This window comes from Pungitius pungitius, chromosome 19 (genome assembly GCF_949316345.1).
Source record: "Pungitius pungitius chromosome 19, fPunPun2.1, whole genome shotgun sequence".
In the NCBI taxonomy this organism is placed as follows: Eukaryota; Metazoa; Chordata; class Actinopteri; order Perciformes; family Gasterosteidae; genus Pungitius; species Pungitius pungitius.
Window position 1 is genome coordinate 6,715,563 of NC_084918.1, and position 16,312 is coordinate 6,731,874.

General features: G+C 44.2%; 1 protein-coding gene across 1 annotated transcript in view; it reads right to left on the reverse strand.

Moving 5' to 3' along the window:
• The window catches only part of ncoa2 (nuclear receptor coactivator 2), a 45,875-nt gene extending 30,402 nt beyond the window's left edge, over positions 1-15,473 (reverse strand). Inside the window, 2 exon segments of the mRNA XM_037455372.2 lie at positions 4,079-4,151; positions 15,217-15,473. The gene's annotated coding sequence lies outside the window, so the exon portion shown is untranslated.
• Between the last annotated feature and the right edge of the window lie 839 nt (positions 15,474-16,312).

Consider the following 16,312-nt stretch of genomic DNA (forward strand, 5'->3'; position numbering starts at 1 on the left):
AGCTTGTTTAGACTTTGAAGTTGTGATGAGCTCAAGTTCCCACTTAAGGTAAGTGTAGTAAACACTCCTTCCCGTCTCCGTCCCGCAAAGACACACACTTGGAAGACAGCGGCCATAATTGTATATTTGTGTCAGCCCCGCCATTGTGAACTCACTGCGTTACTGGTTTCCATCCTCACCGTGGCCTTACTGACTGACTAATGGGACTAAATGAAGGGCTGTTGTTGCACCGCTGTAATAAGCACAGTGGTGCCTCTGCAACATCTGAACCTGGGGAATTAGACAAGACATATGATTTCATTATCAGTATGCAATACGTATGCAAAGAGATGTGTCGTGTGATGGGAGAAAATTAAATATCAGGATATTCTCTGACCAAACTTCAACAATTCTGTAGTGTTTTTGCTTTTGCAAAAGATTGTCACAGTACAGCTTGTTTCTATTATTAGGTACTAATTCAGAAAGTGGGTATAGAACAGCTGGAACATACAGGAGGTTCAGAAAATCCCTTTACTCTAATGAAACCCTAAACAAAACAGGAAAAGAGAAAACTTGTTCCATATTACGATGTTGGAAACCTCCCCCATCATACAATATCGCAAAAATGTCGTTATTTTTTCTCAGCGAGATGCATACAAGAGAAAGAAACGCATACACTGGGGTTAAGTTGAAGTTTGAGGAATCCATTGACTTTGACAGCGCCGGGTGCTCTTGAGAGAGGGGATCATAGGTGTGCTATTGCTCATGTCTTAGGTGTCACAGGGACCACGCTGGAGCCAACCAGTCTGGCGGGGTAGGAATGCAGAAACAACAACAAGGGGCTGCTGCTGCTGCTGTCGCCGCCCGGAGAGCTGGAGACGACGACAGAGTCTCTTCCTGTCAAACTCAGCGGGTACAACCTGTACACAACACTCTCTATCCGACTGCAGAAAATGAAGGAAGTAAACCTTTAACTGCACCTGTGCGGCTGAGGCCGCCCGGACAAACAACAAACAAACGGGGAAAAAGCGGCACATTGCCAGGCAAATTTGAACAGAGAGTCCTCGTGTTGGCTGCACCTCAGAATGAAGGCAGCACATACGTCCACCAGGCTGAGACTCCGGGGCCTCTTTTGGTCTGCAAATGCCAAGCTGCATGTTGTTTTCAAACATTGGTGAGGTAAAAAAGGGTTAAGTGATCTATTCAGAATGCGAATGGTGAGAGGAAAATCAGTTACTGATTCTGAAATGTGGAATAGCTTTGAGGAACTTGACGAATCCCCAATGCTAATAAATCAGGTTATTTAAAAAAAAAAAAAAGGAAAATGCAGCAAGTAGAGAAACGTTTTTGGACTATGAAGCAATACATGCAATACTCTCAAAACACAGTAATGGACCCTTTTTGTAAAGTCTTCTAATGATTATTTAAAACACACGCACAGGTTGATCTACTCCAGGAGAAATGAGTACAACCGTGTTTAAAAACACCAAATCACCCATTCCAGTCATAGTATACGGGAGAGGGTGGGGGAGGTAAATGATTCTGATTGCAAAGGTGGGGGGGCACATGACAGTGTGCCGTCCTTGTAACTGTAGTGTAGCAGGGCTTTGATTAGAAGGACACATCCACTGCCTCTGGAACGTAAAGGGGGGCGGGCATGACTGTGCAATAAATGACATCAAACACTATCGGGGCGTGCAAAATTTAGTGCGCTCTGATGAGGGAGTGGGGGGGTGGAGAGGCTCTTTCAGAAAGTGCAAAACCACAGTGGGGACCTGAACAATGTCTCCCCGGTACGTAATCTGCCTCACGTGGCTTTCTCGGCACAACGGGGCCCGAGAGAGAAACCGAGATCACTAAAGCGCCAGCGAGGACGGCAACAGTGGTGGTGTGCTGCAACATGCACCATTTGTTTTCCCCAAACTGAAGACGAGGGGAGGAGGATTTGCAATCTTCTCGTTTCACATATCAATATATGCAAGTGTGAGAAGAAGTGCCCAGAGAGCCAGATCACATGGGAACACGTTGGAGACACGTCAGGCGCTATTAAAGACAAACACGTATTTTAAAAAAACAAAAAAACAATATCCATTCCAACACAACGCCACGTGGGTGGGGGTCCATGGCAAACTCTGGCCTCGCTGACAGCTGCAGCTACCTTGAACCAGATGTTTCGATATTAGGTTTGGGCCAATGGGGAGGCGGAGGGAGCAATGCGACGAGGGATTGAAAGAGATTAAGTGCAATGTGAAACATTGAACCTTGAATTTGACAACACTTGAGTGGCTCAGAACCCACAGAGGGACCCGGCCGACGTTAGGGAGCGAGCTGGGGAGAAAACCAAAATGGAAGGAGGAGGGGGAACAGGGAGAGGAGGGCTGGGGCGGCAAAAAAAAGAAAAGACCATCGGTTGTTTTTTTGTTGAGAAGTGGTGTTTAAATCCACCACTGCTAAAGCACAGTATTACATTATAGGTACAAGTGATTATAGCCAGCCACATGCCATTTACACCTCCTACTGCTTACACAGTACTCAAGGTAAATCTGCGTCACTGAAGTCACACACACGCACGCACCTGTCCACATGGTAGCAGTGAAGGCATACCGCTCTTTCTACCAAGTAGACTAATGAGCTCCAGGATCACTGCAAGGTAATGGCTGTAAAGTGCCAGAGTGCAACCAGGAGCCAGCCCCCCCCCCCCCCCCCCCCCACATTAACTGAAAGCTGATCACGCTCATGAATCTTTAACTCTGGCACTCACTTCAGGATGTCGCAGGATGGGAAAGAGAGGGATGGCTTAGAATTGTCAGCTTTGTGTGTGTATGTGGGGGGGGGGGGGGCGAAGACAGACAAGTAAAGGATGCTAAAGGGGACCAATTGGTATATAAAAAAAGCACCCGACTTTACAGTGAACAACCAATCTCTGGAATAGAGCAATTGCTGAGGCAGATCCAGACGTCAGAATTGCCACATCTCCTTTTGTTGTATTTGTCCAGTTGATGGCCAAGAAGAAGATACAGACAAAAGAGGTTGTCCAAGGAGGTCTGCCGTTACACACACACTTTTTTGGGGTCTAGTAAATAAAATTCAAATTTTCTCCTCCTAAGCCGGTACAGAAAAGAGTTCATTTTGGGCTCAGTTTCCTAGGCATTAAACCCCTTGTTGTGTTCTGGCTAAACAGAGGAAGCAGTTTCAATTAAGTCTGAAAGGGCTGAAAATACGTCCATGTATTGCTCATAACTCTCAACAGGTGTTATATAACTCCCAGCAGGACGATACGGGAAATGTAATTAGCTTTGCATTTTATTTATTTATATATATATAGTATATTAAGTACTCAAGTACACAACTTTGACCTGTGCTACATTATGTGTGAGAATATATATACACTGGATGTGAACACACACACCACATTAAATGACTGATATAGAGGGCAAGGAAAGAAGAAGAAAAAAAGGGATTTTGTCTGGAACCACAAATGGGTGCACATATACAGCGGTACGAAGTCAGTACCTTAATCAAGCTAAAGTCCATTTCCACTAACTCAAACCAAATAAACGGCTCATGCAAACTATTAGTTTGAGTCCACTCAAACACATGAATGGTTTTGTAAGAAATGCTGGCAACGCAGTAATCCTAAAAGACGCAGTCCAACTTACGACATCTGAAATTAATGTGAAGTAACCCGACCACACCGAGAGAATGGTGGTTGTTATTTTTGGAACTTTGCAACTCTAACTTTGACAGAATCTGGAAATCACTCTGCGCAAAGAAGAACCGGGAGGACCGCTTGGAGCAAACGGAGCGGAGAATTAAGAACCTCTCACGTGTGTATGAAAACATATCATTGTTGGAAAAATGATTTGGTCCTGACCAGTAAACAAAGTTCCTATTATGTTGCTTATCTGAAAATAGTGCAAAAAACGCCTGGAGATATCAAAACCTGCTGAACCCTGAATCACTTACCTAAAAAAGAAAATAATCCGTGATACAGCAAACTTTTTTTTTTTTATGTTTGCATCATCAGTACAGTGGGGGCCATTGGGTGTTTGGGCTGGAGTGTCCGCTTGTGTGAAAGAGAGTTGGCTTTGCTTCTCACCTTGGTTTCAGTCCAGAGAGTCCCTCAGGCCATCGCTGCCGGGAAACCTTTAAGCATCCTCCACGCCTCCCTGCTGAAAGAGAGCAAAGCCAAGTTGGCATGTACAGGAGGTACATTGGTACAATGGTGAAGTAATGCTGAAGGTATGTTCTGTGCAACGTAGTGGGCCTCTTTTGTACTCCAATGGTTGCAACAAGTGACAAATAAAAAAAAAAATTCAAAAAATCTGTAGCTAAACTGTTAATCTGCACACGTTTTAATAAGAAAAAAAGTTACAAAACTTTAGTGTATTCAGTCATTGTAACGCAGAGCTGCAAAACGTCGACCCACTAACTTCAGTAACCGGTTAATGTGCTTCAAGCTCTCAATGAGTCCTCTTATCTGGCGCGAGCTGTTGACATAAGAGTCTTTTCATGTCCTTGGGGGACCTCCAAGCCTATTAAATAGTGGAACGCAGTGTCTTTTTAAAATCACAGAACACAATTAATTAGACAGGAAATTTTCAATTTGAATCATATTCCCATTTGGATAATTAGAAAATATAACTAGTAAGTTAAAAAAAAGAGAAAGCGAACGAAGGAAAAAGGGATTGTCGAGGCTTGGAGGAAAAAGCTCCCTGTGAAAGGCCTCTGTGGAAGCGCTCCGTCCTGTACTACATGCAGCCGGCCCGCCCCTTTTTGGCCTGGGTGGTGTCTCCCATATACCTGCCAAAGTGAGCCAGCTGAGGAATGCGCCCGTGTGATGTCACGCTCTGACATAACGGGATAGTAAACCACTTCCTCTATTGAGGAAGAGGGTCATATTCAGCATTCTGATTCACCACAACAGCTGAGAGCTGTAAGGAGTCGGGGAAGGAAACCGCATAAGACACTTGACATGAGGAAAAACTGCTCCTTTTGAATCTTTATTATAGATTAAACATTGAGTATGGTAAAAGTAGGAAATGCAGATAGGTATTAAATGCTAGTCAATCTAATGCGATTTAATGACTCTGCATTTCTCATCTCTAGGTTTCCTCTCCTCTAAGCTTTAATGCCCTCACATGCTCGTGGTCAGTCCGCCCCGAGACCTAAAAGCATAAGTGTGAATACACGCCGTTGAGCTAGTTGAACTGTGATTTTTTTTTTTTTTAATCAACAAACTGGATCAAAACAAATCCCTTTTTTACAAGGGAGATGCGCCTTTTCTTTGTTTTGAAATGTAACTAGTTGGAAGTTTTGCTTAATGATTCCACTCATAATCAATCAGCAGTGCAACGGAATGTATTCAACCAAAAAGTAATTATGCAACACAACAAAAGCACTGTTTAGCAAGTTATACCGAGTCACATTACATCAGTCCCTTTTACCGATGGAGCCATGCCAATTTATCCTGCGATTTAAAAAAAAAAGGGGGGGGGGGGTGGGGGCCCGTCTGGGGACGTTGCCGGTGCGACCCCAGGCCAGTGGCGAGTTGCATCAGAGGTGCACGTAGGCCAGAGAGCAGGTGTCCAAAGTATCGAGGCGCATCGGAACAGAAGAGCTTGCGGGGCGTTTCTTTCCTTGAGGGAGCCATTACACTTGGCACACAAGTGTTGAATGACACATGCTGCACCCTAAACAAAAACACAACACCTCTGCCAAATGTCACTGAGCTCCGGTCGCAACTTCCGCAGAGTTTCATGTTCCCTTAAAAAGCCGGCTGTGACGCAATCATTACGGCTACTGGTAAATGACTGTTTCAAATATCTTTAATTCAAAAGCAGATAAGAAAAAAAAATACACACTCCACACATGCACCTTTGCCAGAACCTGACACGGGATCATGGGAGTATTTCAATAACAGACAGACCATCTGTTGGTATTTAAAACATAGGGGGCGGGGGCAAAGATCGTCAGGTTAAAAGGTCAAGCTTCCATTAGTGCAGCCATTTCAACAGTAACTGATAATAAACAATTTCATTATTCAGCCCAAAACCTCACGTTATCAAACAAAATAATGACGTGATTTTGTGAAACTGCAACTGAGAAGAAATAAAAATGCTGAGTAACTGAACGGCTGCAACAGATCACCAAGGTTCATGCAGCTTTGAATGTGGAACACTGCCCTCGAGCCGATTGCCATTTTCTTTTTGACAGCAGCGGATTGATCGTGGGATGAGAGCAGAAATGCCACCTAAAGCCGAACCATGGGAGTCGTTGTAATCCCTTCGCTCTCACTCCAGAGTGGGTAAAAGGCTTTGTCAACCAGGCTGAGCTAATAATGCTAATGATCTGGCTAATCGGGTTGAGATCACACAAAAAGAGGTAGATGGTTCGCGGGGTAGATATTGACCATAATGGCCAGGTCGCCGAAAGGCTAAACGCCAATGGAGCCGCTACTTGTTGCCTTTGGAGTGGACAGATAACGGCCTTTAATTCAATAAGCATCGAGGCGGATGTGTAGTGTATCCTAACGAAAACACCTGGCCGTTTAGCTGCCTGGTCAAGACGCCCCCTCCCCCCCCATCCTAACCAATAATCAATCGATTTGGGTTTCTTTAAGACGAAATGTGAGGTGTGGTAAATCACGTTTCGAATGGGGCTTGTAACAGCTTATGGGTTGAGAAGTGTTGCTTTGGAAGCAGCAGGCTTAAACTGATGGGACTAGCTGTGGGCCTTGCTGGAACAAAAGCTAAAAAGAAAAAAAGAAGAAAAAAACGGGGCGGCTCAAGAGCAAGGCACCTCGTGGTGACACTTAGTCAAATTACCAAAATGTGGTTGTACAGGTCTGTCTGTGGAGATGTTTAACTGTGCGGCTTTAAGCAGTGAGTCCACGATCAGGACACACTAAACCAATTCAAAGAGCGGTATAATAAGAATTGATTGTGTTCTATTCCTGATAGTACTCAGAGCGTGGTCGTCCACTGTTTGGTTTATACCAAAACGGAACAACTATTTCACCTTTTGAACCCATGATACAAATGATGTATTAGTAAAAAAACTCATGTGTCATTGTTAAAAAGTAAAGTGTCCATCAATTAAAACCAAGACAAAAAAAAAAAAAAGATTATCTCCTTTCCCAATTAATGCGAAGAGGGTTACGAAGAAGAGGGCTTCCAAAGAGCTGCACTATTTTGACATCAACAGATATCCTCCCATTAACAACGCATCCATCACACAGTAGCACAGATCAGCAGCACATTCTAATGGGCTGCTCGGATGCGGATGCGACCCCGTGTCCGGTATCATCGCACCTGTTGCTCAAATAACATTGTGCCACTTGCCACCACATGTGCACTTACCAAAATGATACCAATCAGGCGCGCTGTGAGAGAGAAATTGGATGTAGCTACAAGCTCAAAGAATGAAGAGTGACAAAGTTCAATCTGTGTAACACGGCATGCTTTTAAGATTTGAAGCTCATCTTGTGACTCGTCTGCATGTCAAATACATCTATTGTGCCCTTTGTGTGCGTGTGTCCACCATCTTTTGAAGTGGGTCACAGTTTGTTTGGAGGCCTGAGGATATACAGTGGAGGCGGCCTTTGGTTGAGGAGGTGCCATGTTAGCGAGGAGGGGCAGATCAGCTGACACAACAATGTCACTTTATCAGCCAAAGACTGAGACAATGTGACAGGCCGACAATCAGACCCGCGCGCACTGTACGTACAATGTGCGAATTTTTTTTTAACAAAAAGATGAAATGAGATGACATTTGGGGAGCGGGGAGGTAGACGGAGGGAGAAGCTGACTGTGTGTGCGTAATAATCTGAATCTGAGGACGCTTCAGGGGATGACTTTAAACCCTGGCATTACCTGATTAAGAGCGCTGCTGCGCTGACAGTAGGACATGTAATTGGAACAGACAAAGAAAAGAGTAAAGCGAAGCAGCCTTCTAGCCCCCCCACCACGTGCGCTTAAACACTGACACCCGGGTCAGACCCAACAACAACGGTTGTTATACAGTTAGCTATTTTCTGGCAAGATTCTGCTGACATAACTGATAAAATTAACACCTAAAATCCAAAATAAGGGTTAACACAAATGAGCAGCACCCCCACCTAATTTGATGAAACCATGCTGGTCAAACTGGACTCTGGTGTTCGCGTCACACATCTGGCTCCATGCGCTGCCTGTCATGTGCATTCCTCACATGATTGTACAGATGAGAGTTCCAGAAGCACCCGTCCTACTCATTTCAGATCATTAAGAGGAAAACATATCCATGCACGGTTGCTTTCACCAATCATGCAAAGAAGCCTCAAATAGTACAAATAAAATTATGTAACGGAATGTCCTGCAGTCACATGGTCAACAGGGATTATGAGAGAATGATACAAAAGGAGATTACTAGAAGTTGATAGTGAGCAGATTCACGTGATTTGAGTGACTGTATTTTGTCAAATCTGTCATTATTGTTAGCATGAATGATTGTTTAAAAAAAAAAAAACATTAGCTTAAAAATAACCGTCATCACCTTTAAATTAAATTAAATAAAGCACATTCATTTGACTAAATAAACAACACATGTGGCACGTGTTGAAAAACCGTACAGTGTTGGTTCCAAGAAATAATAAAATCTGGTCTCAGGAATCTTGTGTTACCCGTTAAAATAACCAAGTAACCAACCGCTGACGTATTGTCTAAATGGAAGACGCATGAGTTGGATATTGTCCGTGAGCTCCTGTAGCCAGAGCATCAGTGGGACATCATGGCTCTGTCTCTCATCCAATGAGGGCCTTTGTTTTGCACTCCTCTGCCAGATGAGATGGGAGGCGGTTTTGTTTTGACGGGCCACGTCAGGTGCCAAAACCACAAATCTCTGTAGTAAAGCCATGAATGGAAGCATTTGGACATGAAAACAAACACGCATCACACATAACATGTGGTACAAATGCAGGAGATTCGGCTATTCTGTCAGGAGGAGGGAAGGAAATATGCAGGATTTGAGTTCTTGAATATATAAAACACGACCGCTTTTATGTGGAAAGAGGAAATCCAAGAGGTTAAACACACTTGTGAAAAACTACACACTGGGAGTCCTTACTTAATTTAACAGTCAGATAAAGAGCTCTGGAAAAGTGCTTTCTTTACCAGTCCATCCCACATTAAAAAAAGATATGCAGTTCTTTCCCGATAACAAAACAGCAATCCAGCTAGTGTCAACAATATCGTTTTTATAGCTACCAATACCAGATCTTTTATTATTTGTGATTGTTGTGGCAACGATATCAGGCAGGGAGAACAAGTACTCCAGCGGATGGAGCGGTACTCACTGTACCCGCAACGTTAATCCAGGTCGTTCCTGAACTGTACAGCGTGGGGGGGGGGGGGGGGGGTAACGTCACATGGGTCAGCGCAGGAGATTCCCTTCCCCGTTGAAAACAGTGAAGATAAAGCAAAGCAAAACCACATTATAGGTCACGGAGGGAACACTGCTGAGTCAGCAGGCAGCGAAAGACAGAGGGAGCAAAACAGGGGAGGAGAGGGAGGCGGGTTGGGGGAAATTCATGCTGGTCGGAGTTTGACCCTTACAATGTGCACAGAGAAAAAGAAAAACAACCTAAAACTGAACCCCTGCATTCCTCCGGGTTATTACGAGTGGGTGGGACCGGCTGCTGCCCTGCACACGTCCTTCCATACCGCCGTAGGGCGGCCCGCCATGACGCCCTCCACCTCCATTCCAGGATAAGATGGTGTACCACATTCTGTTAGGGGCAGATTCACGCCACATTTATTTGGGCTAAAAAAAGTTTTTTGGACCGCTCAACCAACTCCACCAATCTGCTCAATCAAATCCCATCCCCTCGAAGCCAAGGATTCCACCCTGGGGAGTAGGAAAGGTGCCAGTCACATGCTAGCACCCAGCGCTACAGGCGCATTGTGGCGGATGGGAAAGCAGTTTACCCACTCGAATGAGACTGCCTCACGTTGTCACGTTTTCCAACTTCAATTAAGCAGTTAAAGCCTCCCACCTTTATTTAGTATCCACCCTTATCACTCGTTGAGGGGACGGGGGTGTTTTTGCCGGTCCATAAAGCCCTTTACAACCTTTGTGTTTAAATAAGTACCTTTTTAAATTGTTTTATTGCCGCAATCAGATCACTATGAAAAGCTTGAGTACAAACGAGGTGCGGATTTGACAAACGGTAACAGTTCTTATCTAACCACGAAAAAGAAGAAAAACGCTGCTTCAGCCCGGTCCCATCGTCATGTGACCTCTGTTGGCTGTTCTGCTCAAGCCAAACAGGCTGAGGGCACCTTCTTTCGCAACGAGCAGCAGACGCCACAATATCATCTAGCTTGGGAGATCAATGCACTTCGCCGCAGCTGACCTACATAAGTGGAGGAGCGTGGACTGCCGGGGAGCCTGAAGATCCTCGGAGCCCCGCTATAGTCTCCATGGAAGCATAGCGCCGTGTGAGCTTACATATCTGATTTGAAAAACAATGCAGATTTGAATAACTAGCCTTGGAATAACCCCACGCGGGAAAGGGTCACAGAGACGACGAGGCCACTTCCACAGTGCATTCTTTTGACAATGTCGGGGCTAAATGTTCCTGGATAATCCCTTTGGGTACCACGACCATCCGCTGCAGATCAAATGACTTGATTGTCAATAACTGGGAGAAAACAAAACAATTGCAGGTTATCCAAGAGCATTTTGGGTCCATTTAAATCAGCAAACAACTGCGATGTCATGAGAACTCTGCGTCATTCCAAGCTAATGTCGGCAATTATGCTTTCCTCTGGCAACACTTCTGTTCGATGTTATTGCTCCTTAATGACAAGCACTGTACTTGGATGATTTCAGTTCTATGTTAAACCCCCGCCCAGCCAAAAAAAGAAAAAAAGATTCTGCCCTGGCTGCCGTTAGATGAAGGGGAAGGCTGGTTTGAGGTCAGCCAAACAACACAATGACAACGCGCCTTGAAGCAGACAGGGAGTAAATAATCCGGCACCTCCTCTTCCATGTCGAGACCTCTCTGAGCTTTCCATCAACCATCTCTGCCTGAGCTTCCGACGTCCCTCCTTTTCCCCGCCCCCCTCCCCATACTGTAAAACCCTGGCCATTTCCCCACAGCTCATCCCTCACGCCCACCCAGGAACTGTCACACTGCTGTTTCCATGACAACACTAACGCAGAGACAGCAGGGTGAGATGCCCAGTGAGACAAGGCAAACAGATAGCAGGGGGCGGGGGGAGCGGTGCATGGCGTTAAGAATACACCGTGGCCCCCTCACGGCACGGGATGGACAGATAACACGATGCGGTGCGATCCGTTACAGCTAAACGGGACGAGGAGCAATTGTGCGTTCGCTTCTCTATCCGATTCGGCATCCTTCACTTTGAAATATGGAAAGTGAAAGGAAATAATAATTTGAGTGTCCTTTAACTACTCAAAAATGTCCCTGAACACAAAGTAACCCTTACAGTTTATCCTAACACTTGGTCTTTGATTGCGAGATCACCGATTTCAGCAAAAAGGGCAGAAATACTCTGCAACATCCTTGTGAAAGCTCAGATTCCTGCCAGCTCTGGATACTGTTACTTGAGACTGCTTTTAAAAGAGGATCCCAGGAGTGAACACATTGAGGAGCCTGCATGAGACAGAGGGGCATGGTGTGGTTCAGGAGCTGGACACACTAAGCGGCAGAGACAGGGATGTCATTTTCCAGCCTGCATCAAATGAGTCAACTGCCTGTTGTTTGCAGCGCGAAGTTTGTGTGTGGAAACATGAGGAGCCCGAGTAGTTAACTAGTAATAAAAAAAAAAGGGAAAAAAAGGGATTCACGTCAAATAGAGACAAGTGTCCTTTGGATGGGTTGGAAGTCTTATATTTATAATCTTTAGCATCAACATTGAGAATTCTCCAACGTAGTACGGCTTACAGCGCGATTCCAGACCTCAATCAATATTTTGATAAGAATATTGTCATAATGAGGAACAGTAACTCAAGATTATACACAGTACAAGCCAAATGGATATTATGCCATATTAGAACACACAATACTTAAACGACAGAGAATCTGGTATTTTAGCTTCATATTTGACAAACGATTGATTTTCAAAAATGTTGTTTCATGTCAAGTCTAAAAAAAATCTAAAAGGAGAGTTTTCCATTCTTCTGAAACGTTTTATCGTTCCAGTGGGCCGTTGTTTACAAGCATGGAATAGTTTAAGAAAAGCTTAATGCCCCCAATAACAACCGACCAGAATTACCCAGAGTCCTCGTAGGATTTAGGTATTTGACCCAACATCTGTGTGACGTAGTTCATTGACTTTGATACACAAAATTCACATTGTAAATACATTTACCAACCAAATGGTTTAGATTATCCCCAGGTATAAGTAACAGATGAGACTACGGATTTTGCAAACTAACTGTGGCAATCAATATAAACTACGAGTATGATTCGCACTACAGTCTCCTCTGGAAAATTAAGTAACAATAAAACCATACATCCCATGAAAGCCCCTAAACAGGGATCAAGATTAAATATTATTAGAGCTGGATTAGAAAAAAAGGTGTTTTGCATATTATTTCATTAATCTATTATTATTATGAATTAATGAATAATTGTAAATCTGTAAATTGAACATGCCTTGCACTACATCGTTTGTCTTGTTGTCCATTGTCTTGTAGTCTTACTGTCCGATGTTTTGCACCAACTGCCATGTCAAATTCCTCGTATCTCTAACATATTTTGGCAATAAATGTTCCTGATTCCTGAAAATTTGTGCTTGAAACCAAAACAAAATCTGTGTTTACCGTAAAGATTGCCTCATACAAAGCATGTCTTGACATGAATACGTAAAACGGGATTTGAGTCGACATTAGACATTATTATTAGTGTACTGTCATATTAGGCCAACAGAGACAGTCAACAACCAAAGAACTGGCACCGCATGCTACAGAACAAGGGTCGAATGATTACAGTATCAGTCGGGTGACGCAACAAAAGCAAGCCTATCACAGGGCAAAAGTCAGTGATTACATGATGAGAGGATTGTCTCCAACTAGAAAAAGGGCTTTGCCTTATGGAATCACTAACACACATAGGACATGTGGCGGGCAACCAAAAAGAGCTATACAACAATACAGAAAGACGGGTTTGTGGGAAGGAAATTACAGGGCTCAGTGAGCGGGGGCCGAGACCGATGGAAAAGAAACAGCAAGCAAAGCATTGATGCAGAGATCGCTTTCAAACACACGTGACGCATTGGGTGTTACTGTCACACATCTGTTGACGAGGTTGCTTTATACAATGTGTCAAGGCAGAGGATTACCTGTAGATCAGACACATTGCAATAACTGTGCCAAGACAGTGTGAGAAAACAAGAAAAAAACAGTCAGTTGTTATTGTATAAACATACAGATACTTGGATACACCCTTGCATGAATTCCTGAATTGTCATCATCCAAATAGAGTTGTTCCATTATGGTGTTTAGGCGAAATGACAAAAAAAAGCGCCAGTCAAGGGCATAAGGGCGGTTATATGAATCTGCATAGATGCAAAATAGGCCGAACCAAGTACCACTCCTAACTACACTGTACACGCACGCTGTTGGAATGCACGTTTTCATCTGTGCAGGACCGCATTCTTTGCAACTATGGGAGGGTTGTGGCAGGCGCTGTATGCGTATACCCAGCGGTAACCTCATCTAATAACTTAATAAATTAAAATCTGGTTAGTTGTGGACAAAATTTGACTTCTTAACTTGTCCTGTCATGAGGCGGACAAATAGTTTCAGCCCAAAAAACGTGTATACAGCTTTCTTTTCACTGCAAATGTTAAAAAAAAGTAATAAAAAAAAAAAAAAAACTGGAATGAACACATTTCTAAAACGAAAAGATGAAAATTAGAAACCGTGTGCCATCGTCGTCTCTTAAAAATAATAATAATCCTTGAATACAGTATACATTCTATACTGCTTCCGGTAGCACCCCTCTACCCGCCCCCGAAAAAAAGTTGCAGCCAAAACTGCAGCTGGACAACACGTCACATTAAAGCTCACGTCGGTGACGCGACAGTCAGGTGGGCAAGAACCGAAAGCGACGGAAAAACCGCTCATACCGGTTCCACGAGACGCGTTCCTGCGGCACCACCGCGAGGAGCGTTGACAACCACCGAAACGGCACAAGCTGTCCGCCCGAACCCCCTCAAGATAGGATGGCACTTACAATCACGACACAGGCACAACGAAGTCACCCCCCCCTTCCCCCCCAAAAAAAAAAACTTACAGGGGTACCCTGTGTGTGTGTGTGTCCCTCGTCCGTATACATGGACAACTTTCTGAACACTCTGGTCAAACGGTTAAAAGCCAACGGCTGCCTGTTTAAAGTGACAAGAGTGCTCCACGTTATAGCTCAGGCTGCTACGTAGCTCGGTGGTGGAGCGCCTCGACAATGCATAGTAACGACATCCAAATGTAAAAGAGAGAAACGTTTGTTCAGCCAGGGGGTGGAAGAGAGAGGGGGGGGGGAAACACGGGGAAAAAAAATAAATGTATCCATGCAGCCCGGGATAAATGGAGTATTTATCGTAAACTTACCTAACGTGGTAAGCGGTAGCGTGGCATGGTTAATATCACCACAAACATGGTTAGCTGCCCGCTCGAACACATGCTGGTAACAACTGTCCTCACTCACTCGGGTTATTCTGACAACGACGTTCTAGCAGTCGGGTTAGCCTGCGGGCTAATCAGTTAGCATGCTAACTACGTTCATGCTGTAACTGGCGAACTTCGTCCGGTGTTGTGTACTCGCTCACTCGCTCACTCAGCACAAAAAAAAAACAATGACATAAGAAAGTATTGTGCAAGATACGTTTTAATTTGACACCAAGTGTAGACCGGCTCGCCGCTGAATAAAAATAAAACGGCTGACACACATTTGGGACAACTCGCTTGCAAAGCTCGCTGCCCCGAGCAGTCTAAATTGAGTTTGCTGCAGAAAACACTATTGACACAGGCAGCGGGGTTAGCCGAGAAGCTAACGCATGCTAATAAGCTAACGCCGAAAGCGAGAGCCTGTGCCAGACAGACACACAACCGAGATTGAAGACCTCGCACTGGATCCGTTTTTTTTTTTACCCCCGTCTTCTTCTTCTAACAGCGGAAAAACACCTCGTCCCGTCCCGGGCAACGAGCACCAAAACACGTGTGGCTACTTACGATATAATACTTTTCCGCCGCCTCCTCGCCCGTTAAATCCCGTTTTTCAGACGCCGCTCTGACCTTCGCGGTAGTGAAACAACATTTCTGCTGGCTAACTGTGCCGCCATGTTACTCCCGCTGTGCAAACCAACGCGGAGTGTTTATCTGGCTGGTAGCTCGCTATCCTCCCCCACACCAAAAACCACATCACGGGGCTCTTCCTCGAGCGCTATCAACTCAGCCCCGCAGGATTTGCACGCATTTGACGCTGATTTTTTTTTTTTACCTGCAAAAAAAAGAAAGGATGACACGATTCTTGATAGAACAGCTTTCATTTGCTGACATTTCATCGGAAAAAAAGAAAAAAAAAAGAATAATACCACTGACAGTTACTTGAAGCTCCCACAGTGTCACGACTGTCAGTAGCTAATGTTTAGATGTGTGTTGTGGTTTAAGAGGTGGGGGAACTATGACCCCCCCCCACACACACACACACACATCCCAACTCATATTTCCCAATATAGTGAAAACGGGTGTTACATCACTAATGGATGTACTGTTAACCAACATGTTTAAGCTCATAACAAAAATTAAAAAGGTTTGAAAAAAGAAGACAGTTGAAGTAAAATTTGATTACTACTTGATTTACTAGTTGATTTGAATACATTGTCACTAACAAGTATAACTAGACGGTGATGAGAAAAACATCTGCAAACAACAAACAGTGTGATTATGTTAGCTATTTTATAAAACAAATAAAAACAAACACCTATTAAAACACAAACAGCAGGCTATACATTTGACAAGCTTTAGTCCTATGACAAATGCGGGTGTCCTAGTTTACGTGCCTTGATTTACTGTGTGGTCAACTATCCATTAATCGAATGAGCGAGGAGGCGTTTTCTTTAGACTAAAACGTGTGCAACTACGCCACCAAGTGGCAGAGAGGTAGGATATCAGGCTGGTTTCCACATCATTTAATGAACAAGACTGATGTACAGAAACTCCATAGAGGTACATTTGTTTGGGATGTGTTGTTTTTAAAAAAATTGCATTTGCAGTTTGTGTTTGACTTAAGCGAGGCTTGTTCAGAACAGTGTTCTGCACAGTATGA